The sequence below is a fragment of the Mobula birostris genome, chromosome 11 (assembly GCF_030028105.1).
Source record: "Mobula birostris isolate sMobBir1 chromosome 11, sMobBir1.hap1, whole genome shotgun sequence".
Taxonomy (NCBI): Eukaryota; Metazoa; Chordata; class Chondrichthyes; order Myliobatiformes; family Myliobatidae; genus Mobula; species Mobula birostris.
Genome location: NC_092380.1, coordinates 30,580,425 through 30,593,651, shown reverse-complemented (window position 1 = coordinate 30,593,651; position 13,227 = coordinate 30,580,425).

The following is a 13,227-nucleotide window of genomic DNA, read 5'->3' as shown; positions in this document are numbered from 1 at the left end:
CCTCTGCACCCTATCATCCCTTCACCTGCTGCTTTTCACCACACTGCTTCCCTCCACTGGCTGTCTATCCCTTTACTCCAGTCCTGACTGAGGTCCTCAACCCAAAACATGGACAGTCCATCTCCCTCCACGGATGCTGCCTGTCCTGCTGAGTTCCTCCAGTCCCTTTTCTGTTTTGTCGGATTTACAGCACCTTGCCAGCCTGCTCACTGCAGCCAACTTCCATCAGAATCAGAATCAAACCCATATTGTGAAGTGGAATTTGTTGTTTTGTGGCAGCAGTACCACGCAAAGGTTACTACAAAATAAAAAAAGTGCAAAGAAAAAAGAATACCAGGGTGTTGTTCATGGACCTTTCCAGCTGATGGCTGAGGAGACAAAGCTCTTGCTGAATCACCAAGTATGGATCCTCAGTTTCCTGTACCTCCTCCATGATGGTGGTATTGAGAAGAGAGCATGTCCCACAGGGTGAGGGTCCTTAATGATGAATGCAGCCTTCCGGAGGCATCACCTTGTGAAGATGTCCTTGATGGCAGATTGAGTGAAGTCAAAAGAAGTGACGCAGACATAGACACGAGCAATTCTGCAGATGCTGGAATTTCAAGCAACACACATCAAAGTTGTTGGTGAACGCAGCAGGCCAGGCAGCATCTCTAGGAAGAGGTACAGTCGACGTTTCAGGCCGAGACCCTTCGTCAGGACTAACTGAAGGAAGAGTGAGTAAGGGATTTGAAAGTTGGAGGGGGAGGGATGGAGCCAAGAGCTGGACAGGTGATTGACAAAAGGGATATGAGAGGATCATGGGACAGGAGGCCCAGGGGGAAGGAAAAGGGGGAGGGGGGGAAAACCCAGAGGATGGGCAAGGGGTATAGTCAGAGGGACAGAGGGAGAAAAAGGAGAGTGAGAGAAAGAATGTGTGTATAAAAATAAATAACAGATGGGGTATGAGGGGGAGGTGGGGCATTAGCAGAGGTTAGAGAAGTCAATGTTCGTGCCATCAGGTTGGAGGCTACCTCCAACATAGACATACGCAGACATAGACCAGGTTTCGAATCTGAGAGTCCGGAGGTCAGAGGCACTCAGAACCCTGTCCCAGGGTTAGAGGTGTGTGTGTGTGTGTGTGTGTGTGTGTGTGTGTGTGTCTCTCTGTGTGTGTGTGTCTGTGTGTGTGTCTGTGTGTGTGTGTAGGGTCGGGAACTGAGCTTCTTTTGCTGCAGTTGTTTTGCTTTTGTCGGCGTTGCTGAATATTGCCAGCATGCTGTGTTGGTACTGGAATGTGTGGCAAAACTTTCAGGCTGCCTCGGTAGGTTGTGCTGCTTGTTAACACGAACGCCGCATTTCACTTGACAAATAAATCTGAAATCAGAATCGGAAATGGAATAGAAGGCAACTCAGCTGTTGTGAAGGGGGGGGCTTGGTAACTGAGGAGCACCCCCCTCTCCACCCACAACCCAGCACACATATATTCTGACCATTGCACTGCCTGAGAACAGAAAGCTCTGCACAGACTGGTTATTGCATCAGGAGACTGTGCTGCACAACTGCAGGGATTTGAACCCCTGGGCTTTGGTGCATTTACCAACCCAGAAACACTCTGTCCTGCAATAAAGGAAGGCAAGCACTGGACGGCCCCAAGCCCGGCCCTGAAGGGAGGCGGACTGAGCGTGGGGTTAGCAACCCCATCCCGTAAAATCCCAGTGCTACAGAAAATCCCTGGGAGAGGAAGAATTTTGGAAGATGGGCTACAACTTGAAAGACTGGCCCAGGACAGTGGACCCTGGTGAGCTGCTGTCGACAGCCTATGCCCTTTGAAGGGGTGATGGGCTTAAGAAGATGAAGAATAAAGACTAGGAGACCTAACAGACTGCAGGTGCCAGAATCTGGCAATTTTTGTAATTACGCTGCACCATTCAAGTGCTTTCAGAACACCTCAGTAGCGGAGCTGTACCAACAAAAGGAATCGATATTGGAGTAGCCATTTCCCCTCGGTGAAGACACAATTCTTTCCCCAGTATCACTGTTCTACACTAACCCAATCATCCTCAATTCTCTGCCTCCTCTCCCATGCTAGTAATAAGTGGAGTGTGGGTCATCCATGAAAAGAGTCTGTGGTCCTGCAAACCCAGCCCACGCTCATGCAAGCTGCTATCGGAACTCTGATTAACGAGAGGGGCTCCAGCACACTAGTTTTCCAGTATTTCATTCTGTAAAGACTGTAGGACAAGTAGGGGCTCAGGGAGAGATATCCTCCCCACCACCCACTACCTATTTTCTATAAGTTACTGTACTGCCATTTGAAATTACGTCACTCAAGGAGTAATCAAGCTACTAATTTACTATGAACTCTGAAGATTAGAGCTACCAGTAATGTAACCACTACAGCTCTAATCTTCAATGTTCAAAGTAAATTTATTTACATCTGCAGTCTCTTGAGTCTCCGATTTACAGAGAGAGTGGTGCTCTGAACATGATCTGTCAGGGCTACCACCTGGAGAATTATGGAGCTGCTACTGGACGGTGGGATGAGGGCCATGTATTCCCCTTTCATCTGGCATGGAGCTGGTGCATTGAGTGACCTCCTTCTGTACCGTTAGACTCAATCATGCCATAGGCACCCAGCTTCCCTCTGGCCGCTGATTATCAAGTTCAAATTTCAAAGTAAATTTATTACCAAAGTACATCACCTGAGATTCATTTTCTTGTGAGCATTCACAGAAGAACAAAGAAATACAATAGAATCAGTGAAAAACTACAACAGACTGACAAACAACTAACATACAAAAGAAATGGCGATTGAGTAGAAAGGGGAGTGGAGTTTGGAAATTTGAGCAGTGCCCAATCGGAGATCAGAAGCTTGAGAAGGCATAGTTCACTCAGGTTTGCCGATTGAGTAGAAAAGGCAGCGAATCACGGCATTTTGGAGCTTTGAGCAGAACCCAATCAGCATTTGGGAATGATTGGCAAGAACAAATTAAAGTCAGGCAGGGGCAAGTGGAGCGGCCATCATTGGAGTTGTCAGAGTTAGACTGGAGCTTTTGATACTTCAACTCTTTGAGGCTTTAGCAAGGAGAGGCTTCAGTCTGAGAAGGCAATAAAAACTGTAGGTAGAGATTGTTTTCCTCAACAGTTTGTTGTTTTTTCCTTCCTTATATTCATCAGTTAGGAAAATTAGAGATGCCAGGCAGAGAGTGGAATCACTATCACAAGAAAATCTACAGATGCTGGAAATCTAAAGCAACACACACAAAATGCTGGAGGAACTCAGCATGTCAGGCAGCATCTATGGAAAAGAGCAAACTGTTGATTTTTCAGGCCAAGACCCTTCTTTGGTTCTCTAGCTGAGATACAGGATGGTGGAATGCTCCTCTTGTAGGATATGGGAAGGCAGGGAGACCTCCAGGGTTCCCAACGACTACACCCGCAATAAGTGCATCCAGTTTCCCCCCACTAACACGAGAGACTGTGCAGATGCTGGAAATCTAGAGCAATACACACATCCAGAGAACATGCTGAATGAACGCAGCAAGTCAGGCAGCATCTCCGAAGGGGAATAAACAGTTGACCTTCATCAGGACTGGAGACAAAGGAAGAAGTACAAGCTGACAGGTGATAGGTGAAGCCAGTTGAGGGGGAAGGTGAGTAGGTGGGGACGGAGTAAGAAGCTGGGAAATGATAGGTGGAAAGGTGAAAGGTTGAAGAAGAAGGAATCTGATAGGAGAGGACAATAGCTCATGGAAGAACGGGAAGGAGGAGTGGAACCAGAGAGAGATGATGGGAAGGTGAGGAGAACGGGAAGTCAAACTGTAACGGGTGGTCACCAGATTGAAATTTGCTCATTCAATCTGGTCCAAATAGTCGGTTTTAGAGTCATAGAGTCATAGGACACTACAGCATAGAAACAGGCTCTTCGACCCATCTAGTCCATGGCAAACCATTAATTTACCAAGTCCAGTTGGCTTGCACTTGCACCATAGCCCCCAATAACCCTCCCATCCATGTACCTAATCAGATTTCTCTTAAATATTGAAACCGAACCCACATCCACCATTTCCTCTGGCAACTTATTCCACACTCCCAGCACCCTCAGAGTGAAGATGTTGCCCCTCAGGTTCCCCCTAAACATTTCACCTTTCACCCTTAACCCTTGACCGCGAGTTCTCATTTCACCCAGCCTCAGTGGAAAAAGCCTGCTTGCGTTTACCCAATTTACCCTTCATAATTTTGTATGCCTCAGTCAAACTCCCCTTATTTGACTAGAAAATACACTGCTTGCCTTACTTACTCTGCCTTCAAACCTAATTACATTCAATCAAACTAAATAATTCAGGGGTGACGAGGTCAATGTCTTCAAGCTAATGGTAGCTCACTGTCTCGTGCCTCTCCCAGCTGATTGTCACCAAGGCAAACACGAATTGAGCAAGGTTATTTTTGATGTTGCAAGACTTTCTTTGCATTTTCAATAAACATGAATAATAGATAGCATTACAGAGCAGGAAAGGCAAGGAGTAAAGACTGTGGTGATGGAGAATTCATTTTTAATAGGATTGGAAATGAGTTATAGCAAGTCAATCTTGAAGCTCAAAGCCATTGTACCCAAAGCACTTTGCAATGTATTAAGGACGAGAGAGATGGCTGTGCTTCTAGCTTGATATTATACAGAGGCTGTGGCTGAATTTGGATTATTTAGCTGACTGGGTTCAGGGAACACAGTTACATTCCAAGCTATTCACCACCTGCATGTCGAAACATGGAGTGAAATACGTAATCTGTGTTAGCAACCAACATATCTAGAGCTGCGCTGGGGGCAGACTGCAAGTGTCACCACACGTTCTGGCATCAGCAGTGCTCAGCAGGACAACACTGAGCAAAACAAGCCTCGTCCCTACCACCCTCCCACTCAGATGGTCCCTACCACCCTCCCACTCGGATGCATGGCCCCTACCACCCTCCCACTCGGATGGCCCCTACCATCCTCCCACTCGGATGGTCCCTACCATCCTCCCACTCAGATGGTCCCTACCATCCTCCCACTGGGATGACCCCTGCTATCCTCCTACTGGGATGGCCCCTGCTATCCTCCCACTCGGATGGCCCCTACCATCCTCCCACTCGGATGGTCCCTACCACCCTCCCACTCAGATGGTCTCTACCATCCTCCCACTCAGATTGTCCTCTCTTGTTCAACTCCATCCAAGGACTCTCCTGACAAGATCATTCTCCACTCGGTTGACTGTTTTTCCCTCGTTTTCCACTCAATTCCAATTGATTCCTTGTGGCTTTGTCCTGAACACTTATGAATGGAGCAAAGGAGGTGACTGACAGGTGAACAAAATGAAAAGAGGCACAGATTGAGGGTTGAAATGGCTTGTACAAGGGGGTATAATTTTAAGGTGATTGGAGGGGTGTAAAGCAGGGATGTAAGAGATAAGAACTTTTACACAGGGAGTGGTGGGCGTGTGGAATGCACTGCCAGAGGTGGTGATAGAGGCAGATACATTAGGAGCTTTAAAGAAATTCTTAGATAGGAACATGAGTGATAGAAGTCGGCGTTGATGGGCCCAACATTTGTCCTTGAACCTCATTCAAAATCTGGACAGTGTGCTGAGTCCACATTGAAAGAGTTCTTATGGAGCTCACTGTCTAATCAGTCCTTGTTAAATTATGAAAATTACTGAGAACTTTGCCACAAAGTTGGACTTATTTGACTTCAGGTCTGTGTAGTCTTGGGGGCAGTGATGAAGCTAGCAGACCTGTTGTTTCACAACTCCAGTGACGCAGGTTCAGTTCTGATTTCCAGCGCTGTCTATGTGGAGTTTGAATGTTCTCCCTGTTCCCTCGTGGATTTCCTCCAGTTCCACTGATTTCCTCCCCCTGCCCAAAAACAGGAGGATTGGGAGGGGTGCTAGTGAGTGGGAGACTCTGAGGGGGTGCTGGTGGGGATATAAGGACAATAAGTGTCCCAATGAAGTGTTTCGGCCTGAAACAATGACTGTACATTCCTCTCCATAGATGCTAACTGGTCAGCTGAGTTCCTCCAGCATTTTGTGTGTGTTTCTCCAGGTTTCCAGAATCTCTCGTGCTTACAGTACGAGTAATTAACAGTGCAAAATTGCATGTGCCTACTGCTACATCCTTGGGATGTGGAAAGAAGTTGGAGTACTGTGGTTACAGGGAAACCCTGCAAACTCCACAAAGACAGAAGCCTAGGTCAGGCTTAAGCTCAGTTCCCTACAACTGAGGTAAAAAATATCTCATGACACTTTCAGTCAAACTGACTGTGACTGTGTTTAACAGAAAGTACTTCAGATTAAAATGGGACTAGCATTGGATTGGTGGAAATGGGTCAGGATGGACTTGGTGGGCTGAAGGGCCTTTTCCCTCCTGATAACTCTACAAGAAAGGTTACGAATCACCAGTTTTCGCTAGCAGAAGATGAGAATTTTCACAATGAGATTTCTGCTCTGGAAAGAATTACCTGACAGGACAGTGGCAAATGGTTTCATGTTATCTTTCAAAAGGCATTAAATAACAACAGAATAACAACAATTTCCATTTATACAGCACCAGGGTGCTTCCAAGGAATGTAATTAAAACTAAATTTGCACAAAGATGCACACATGATGTTAACAACGATTTGGCCAATGAGGCAGGTTATAAGGAGCATGAATACACATGAGAAGACTATTCAGCTCCTCGAAACTGCTTCTTCCTTCAAAATCATGGTTAATCTGATTGTAATCACGATTGCACATTCTTGCCTACAAAGAGAAACTGCAGCAAAGCACCTGCTGAATCTTAGGAAAGCTCACACTTCTCACTGGCTCAGTAACACAGCCAGCATAATCAATGACCGCACTCACCCCGAACGTTTGCTCTTCTCTCCTCCCCCATCAGGCAGGAAATACAAAAGCCTGAAAGCTCCTCCCACCAGGATCGAAGACAGCTTCTCTCCTGCTGCTGTAAGACTTTTAAACTGTCCCCTAGGATAAGATGGGCTTTTGACATCACAATCTACCTCATCATGGCCTTATTGACTGCCTGCACTGCACTCTCTCTGTAACTGCAATCTTATATTTTGCATTCTGACATTGTTTTTCCCTTGTGCTATCTTGAGGTACTGATGTGATGAATAATCTGTGTGGATGGCAGGCAAAATAAAGTTTTCACTGTACCTCAGTGCATCAAAAGCAGAATCAGGTTCATTAATTCTAACAAATATTATGACAGTGCAGTGCAGTGCAAAGGCATAAAATTATAGACTACAAAAATAAATAAATGGTGCAAAAGATGGATAACAAGGTACTGTTCATGGGTTTGTGAACTGTTCAGGAATTTGATGATAGAGGGAGGAAGCTGTTCCTAAAACATAGAGTGTTGGCTTTCAGACTGCTGGATTGCAGAGCATGCCTTACAAGATAGGTTGAGTGAGCTAGGAGTGAAGGAGGATAAGAGGTGTACAAGATGATAAGAGGCATAGATAGAGTCAGACCAGAGACTTTCCCGAGAGTGGAAATGGCTAGCATAAGTAGTATAGGAGATGCTGTTAGAGGTAGTTATTTTTCAGGTTAAGGGTGGTGATGGTGTATGGATCACACTGCCAGGGGTGGTGGTTAGTAGGAATGGTGGACAGAACTGTGGCGGAGGGGCAGGAGATTTGAAAGTATGCAGGAGAATTTTAATAAGGAAGCAGTGAAGAGTGGGTTTGTCAAGATTTGGAGCAAACAAACAGAAGTTACAAGTCTAGAATGAGGAAGAACAACCAGGTTGCAGGGCTAGAGGCAAAGCCTCAAAGAGTGGATCGTTTCATTGGGTAGCTGCTTCTGAGAGCCAGAATGAGCACAATGGACCAAATAACCTCTTTCTATTGTGTGTTCTCAAAGTGCTGGTGTCATCAAACACATCATCAGCTATGGAGGGAAAATCCTACAAAAGCTAATGGGTACAGCTCAGTCCATCATGGGTGAAGCACTCCCCACCATTGTGCACATCTGCACGAAACATTATCAGAGGAAAGCAGCATCCGTCATCAGGAACCCCTCTACCACCACCCAGGGCATGCTCACTTCTCACTGCTACCATCAGGAAGAAGTTACAAGAGCCTCAGGACTCACACCACCAGGTCCAGGAAAAATTATTACCCCTCAACAATCAGGCCCCTTACTCAACCTCACCAGCCCCATCACTGAAATGTCCCCACAACCTATGGACTCACTTTCAAGGACTCTTCATCTCATGTTCTTGATATAGTGCTCAATTATTTATTTATTATTAGTTCTTTCTTTTTGTATTTGCAGTTTGTTTTCTTGTGCACACTGGTTGCATGCCCCAGCTGGCGCAGTCTTTCAGTGACTCTATTATGGTTATTGTTCTATTTTGGGTTTATTGAGCATGCACACAAATAAATGAATCTCAGCGTTATATATGGTGATATACATGTACGCACTTTGTTTATAAATTTACTTTGAACTTTGAACCATCAAGAGGGTGAAACTGCTTCTAGATGTTGAGGGCAGAATTGGTGCCTGAGAGTACATAGCTGCTTGCATCTCCTCGAGTGGCTCTGCCTAAGCTCTGAACACAGAGCATCACTTAATGTAAGTGGCCTAATTAACATTGAGTTTTTTGAAGCAGAACGCCACCAAATCAATCACATTGCAATAGGTGAAAAAGGAAAATTCTTGCCCTATTGATAACTGTTTACCTCATTACCAATCATCAGCTGATTCAGAATATGAAATTATAACCATACAAGAGCATTTGGTGTCATTCCTTCATGTTGTGTTTTCCCCAAAGAGGCAAAACATATGGACTTCCCTTCATGATCAGCCAATTATCTATGTATTTCTTTTCTCTTAGCTTCTTGCAGTTCCTGTGCGTTTCACATCCCCTGATGTCTTAACTGAATTGTGCTGGTTGGTCACATTCGCTTTCAAAAGGAATAAAACATACAGAGAATGCCAGAAGCAACCAGCAAGTCAGGCATCACGCTTGGAAAGAGAGCCAATAATATTACAGGAAGCATGTGGAGTCTTTGGAGATGGTTTAGAAGAGATTCACCATGGCATAACACACACAAAGTTTGGAAGAACTCAGCAAGCCAAGCAGCATCTATTTGGGCATTTTGGCCCAAATACGTCAACTGTTTATTCCTCTCCATAGATGCTGCCTGACCTGCTGAGTTCCTCCAGCGTTTTGTGTGTGTTGCTGATGATTTCCAGCATTTACAGAATCTCCTGTGCTTCACTATGCCGATGGATTAGAGAGTTTTACCTACAAGGAGCAGTAGAACTAACATATTATTCTCTCTGAGGCATCAGCAGTGCAGAGGAAACCTGACAGATATTTCTAAAATAACGAGATACACAGATCGAGTAGAGAGTCACAAATTTTTTCCAATATTTATTAATTTATTTAGAGACACATCATGGTATAGGCCTTTCTGCCCTTCGTGCCACATCGCTGCCAACAACCCCCAATTTAACCTTAACCTAATCACAGGACAACTTACAATGATCAATTAACCCACTAACCATTGTGTTTTTGGACTGTGGGAGGACACCAGAGCATTCCACAGGGAGGACGTACAAACTTTTTAGAGAGGACACCGGGATTGAACTCCAAACTCTGACACCCTGAGCTCCAATAGGGTCACGCTATACATTTACTATGAAACAGAGTGAGTATAAATGGGATTTGCAGGGCAGTTTTTTACAGAAAGTTATAGGTGCCTGGAATGGGCTGCCATGGGTGTAATATTCGCAGATGAAATTGTGGCATACAGGAGGCTTTCAAATAGGCATGCGAGTGTGCAGGGAGTAGAGAGATACAGATCCTGGAGAGGTAGAAGAGAGTTAGTTTAATTTGGCATCATGTTCAGCACAGACATTGTGGGCCAAAAGGCCTCTTCATACTGTGTTCCTAAGGATTCAGATTAGAGACCCTTTGTTAGATCTGGGAAAGAGAGAGAAATGAGTTAGTTTTCAGCCAGAGAACAAGGCAGGGGAGCGATGTGTAGATCAAAGGGAATTATTCTGAAAGGGTGAGTCCCAAATGGATTAATGGAGGAAATTACAAGCACATTAAGCTTCTTAATCTGTATAATGTGTTGTGAATAATGAGGCTATGGGACATTCCCCTGTTGGTCAGAACATAAAAGTATAGCAAAAATTAAGAACAGCACACAAATACTGGAGGAACTCGATGAGTCAGGCAGCGTCAATAGAGGGGAATAAACAGTTGATACTTCAGGCCGTGACCCCTCATCTCAACTGGAAAGGAAGAGAGCAGGAGGTGAGGGGAGAGTAAGGAGGACGACTGGGACTGTGTTAGATGGGGGAGAAGGTGGGTAGGTGGGGAGAGGGGGATGAAGTAAGAAGCGGGGAGCTGATTGGTGGAAAAGGTAAAGGGTTGAAGAACAAAGAATCTTATTGGAGAGGGCATTTACAGAAAATGATGCACTGGATGCAGAGACTTGTGAGGCAGTAGATAAAGACAAGGGGAATTCTATCCCTGTTATGGTGGTGAGAAGATGGAGTAAGGGCGGATGTCCGGGAAAATTTGGAGATGTGGGTTAGGGCAGCATCAATAGTAGAGGAAGGGGAATCTTTGGTAAATCACCCCAAAATTACACCTAGGTTTACAAGTGCAATCCAACCCAAACTTTAAACCTGAACTGCCTGTCACATAATGCTTTGATATGCATGGCCTCTTTTTAATATAATGCACAAATCTCGTTAGCTTTAAAGATAACTGCAATGTTATCAAAAGAGGCTCTTTTCATTTACAAAGAAAATGGCCTGCTGCTTTCACTATAGGAACCAATATATCAACTAGAAATGAATTATATTTGTGAAATTACTGGCACCTTCCTGTGCAGATGGAGCAAGATAACATGGACACGAAGGATTAAGAGACATTACATTGCACAATGGAGACAGGCCTTTATAAAGTAATCACAAAATTCAAAATAAGCTATGATTGAATTACAATGAAGTTCCATTGCAAAATGAGGTCATTTGCCCCTCTGTTCTCTGATGGTTTTTAGCCTCTACACCAGCCTCCAACCTGTCACCTGTGGGATCTAAGTGGGAAGGTTCACACCTGAACTGGAAGGAAATTATTATCCTTGAGTGAAGGCTTTCCAGAGCTGTGCAGGGATGTTTAATCTAGAAGTGCAGAGAAAATTTACAAGGATATTGCCAGGACATGAGGACCTGAGTTATAACAAAGATTGAATAGGTTCTTTATTCCTGGAGGGTAGAAAATTGTGGAGCGATCTGATAGAGGTATATGAAATTATGAGGGGTATCATCATCATCATCAGGTGCCATGCCCAGTTTGAGCTTTGACTGCCATGGCCCACACTCTCCTGTTTCAGGTCCAGTGGATCAATTCATTGGTATTCATTCCCAGTTCTCTGGCTGCTGTCCCATTTGTCTTTGTCTTCCTCTTGCTTTCTTCCCTTCAATCTTTCCCATAATTACCGTGCATTCTAACTCCTCTTTCCTAATCATGTGTGAAATGAAGTTACATTGCCTTTTCATGATCTCATACACCTATGAGGGGTATACATAGGGTAAATGCAAGCAGCCTTTTTCCACTGATGTTGGGTGAGATGAGAACTAGAGGTCATAGGTTGGGGGTGAAAGGTGAGATGTTTAAGGGCACTTCTTCACTCAGAGGGTGTGAGAGGGCGGAACAAGCTGTCAGAGCAAGTGGTGGATGTTCAAATTTCAAAGTTCAAACTAAATTTTATTATCAAAGTACGTATATGTCACCATATACAACCCATTTTCCTGTGGGCAAACTCAGCAAGTCTATAGAATAGTAACTATAACAGAATCAATGAGAGATCAACCGGAGTGCAGAAGACAACAAACTGTGCAAGTGCAAATATAAATAAATAGCAATAAATAACAAGAACTTGAGATAATGAGATAAAGAGTCCTTAAAGTGAGATCATTTGTTGTGGGAACATCCAATTGATGGGCAAGTAAATGTAGTTATCCCCTTTTGTTCAAGAGCCTGATGGTTAACTGTCCTTGAATCTGGTGCTTCTATTCCAACATTTAAGAGATGTTTGGATAGGTAAATGGATGAGAGGGTTATTGAGAACTATGGTTCTGGTGCAGGTCGATGGGACTGGGCAAATTAATAGTTTGGCATGTACCAAATGGACTGAAGGGCTTGTTTCTGTGCTGTTGCGTTGTATGACACTATCACAATGCCCCTCTATCCTGTTGTCACTCAGAGAGTGATACAACGAACAACACAGCAGTATCCATGCTGACCACTGTGTCTGCCTAAGCCAGTCCCATTTGCACATGTTTGCCCCAGATTCCTCTGGACCTTCCCTATCCACGTACTCATACAAATACCACTTCAATGTCATTATAGTACTTGTCTCAGCTGCATTCTCTGGCAGCTCCTTCCATGCACACACCACCCACTGTGTGAAAGAAGTTGTCCCCCTTACCTCTCGACTGAAACCTATGATCGTTAGTTTCCAGTTCCCTATCCCTGAGAAAAAGACTGTGTGAGTTCACCCTGTCTATGCCTCCCCTACCCCTATGATTTGATGCACTTGCAAATCCAATTCTCTGGATTCTTTCAAAAAAGAGCTAGATAGAGCTCTTAAAGATAACGGAGTGAAGAGATATAGGGAGAAGGCAGGAAAAGGGTACTGATTGTGGATGATCAGCCGTGATCACAGTGAATGGTGGTGCTGGCTCGAAGGGCTGAATGGCCTACTGCACCTATTGTCTATTGTCTATTGTTACCCCCTTAGTCTCCTACATTCCAAAGAGTGAACTACAAGCCTGCCCAATCTCTCCCTATCACTTAGGACCATGACTCCTGTTAACATTCTCATAAATATTTCCTGCACTCTTTCCACATTAATGACATCATTCCTACAAAAGATGACCAACGTACTCATGTACCTGTGATGAATTTGTATTCAACTTCCCCTCAACACTCTTTACTTGAATAGCAACACACACAAAATGCTGGAGGAGCTCAGCAGGCCAGGCAGCATCTATGGAAAAGAGTAAACAGTCAACGTTTTGGGTCAAAACCCTTCATCTGGACTGAAATGTTGACTGTTTACTCTTTTCCATAGATGCTGCCTGACCTGCTGAGTTCCTCCAGTACTTTGTGTGTGCTGTTTGGACTTCCAGCATCTGCAGATTTTCTCTTGTTTGTGTGTCTTTACTAGAATATATTCTT